This window comes from Bos javanicus, chromosome 4, assembly GCF_032452875.1.
Source record: "Bos javanicus breed banteng chromosome 4, ARS-OSU_banteng_1.0, whole genome shotgun sequence".
In the NCBI taxonomy this organism is placed as follows: Eukaryota; Metazoa; Chordata; class Mammalia; order Artiodactyla; family Bovidae; genus Bos; species Bos javanicus.
In genome coordinates, this window is record NC_083871.1 from 12,750,675 (window position 1) to 12,752,527 (window position 1,853).

The following is a 1,853-nucleotide window of genomic DNA, read 5'->3' on the forward strand; positions in this document are numbered from 1 at the left end:
TCAGACCAGCAGAGGGTCATGCCCTTCATTGCTTCTTTAATAAGCACAGTGGAAAGTTCTGATCTAAAGCTAGAATGATCATTAGGTAGGACCTGGGGCAAGTATGTAGGAAGGTCAGTCATGTGGGTAGGGTATAGGTGAATCAGGCGCTGGTCCAAGGAGCTGTACAGAGAGCAAGAGAACCACCACCTTGAGTGGCCTGATCCTGTGCTCCATCCCTACAAACCCCTACAACTCTTACAATCCTGGTCCCCTGCTCTTTCACCATGTCCCAGAGGGCACGTAGGCGAGGCACACTGTAACCAGATGCCATACGTACATTACAGACAGCAGCAGCCACAGAGTATCAGGAGTAGGATGCCTAGTGTGCTAAATCAAGTCATTCACCAGGATATGGGCAAATTCTGCAGCCAAGTACTTACCAGGTCAATGGAAAGGAAGTCAGAGATGGCAGTGCCCTGTCCAGTTACAAGGAAAGTAAGGCCGCCCACTGGTTTTGCAAACGAAGAGACCTCCATGGGGAGAGGAAGGCCTTGCTTTGAAGGAACTATTCCACTGGCCTCTCCAGGAACCAGCAGTTACATTACAGTTCTGACTGCATTGTTTTGTTGAGTGCAAATAGGACTAGACCCATTAGATTTTTCCAAACAAAGACAGTTAATCCTACTGGTTGGACCTGTATGTTCAGAAGGCAGCCTGTTCCACTCCACACCACATAGTGAAGAGGGGCTCATGGGGTGTCAAAGTTTATGAAGTGTTTTACAGTAATGGTCCCAGAGAGGGGCCTTTCACATGTATTCTCAGGAAGATGGGAAGAGTCTTTCCCCTCATTGTCAGTCATCCCCACATGGTCACATTAGCTTAGGGTGTGTTAGTTAGAACATACCCTAACACCCTCACACACACACAAACCAAAATGGTTTAAAGACTTAAATATAAGACATGACACCCTTAAAACTCATAGTAGAGCACGTAGGCAAAACAATCTGACATAAGTCATACTGATGTTTTCTTTGTTTGGTCTCCAAGGCAAGAGAAGCAAAAGCAAATAAACTAACAGGACCTAATCAAACTTATAAGCTTTTGTACAGCAAAGGAAACCATAAATAAAAATGAAAAGATAACCTATGGACTGGGAGAAAATATTTGCAAATAACGTGACCAACAAGGGCTTAATTTCCAAAATATACAAACAACTCACACAACAGTAACAAAAAACAAACAAAACAATCGAAAAATGGGCAGAAGACCTAAACAGATATTTCTTCAACGGAGACATACAGATAGACAAAGGCATATGAAAAATGCTCAACATCGCTATTACTATAGAAACGCAAATCAAAATTACAATGAGAGGAACTTCCCTTGAGTTCCAGTGGTTGGGACATCAGCTTCCAATGCAGGGTAGTTAGATCCCTGCTCTGAGAGTTAAGATTCCACTTGTCTCGCAGCCAAAAACCCAAAACACAAAATAGAAACAATACTGTAACAAATTCAATAGACTTTAAAAATGGTCCACATCAAAACAAGATCTTCAAAAAAACTACAGTGAGATACCACCTCACAACTGGTCAGGATCAGTTCAGTCGCTCAGTCCTGTCCAACTCCTTGTGACCCCATGAATCGCAGCACGCCAGGCATCTCTGTCCATCACCAACTCCCGGAGTTCACCCAAACTCATGTCCATTGGGTCAGTGATGCCATCCAGCCATCTCATCCTCTGTCGTCCCCTTTTCCTCCTGCCCCCAATCCCTCCCAGCATCAGAGTCTTTTCCAATGAGTCAACTCTTTGCATGAGGTGGCCAAAGTACTGGAGATGGATGGCCATCATTAAAAAGTTCACAAATAACAAA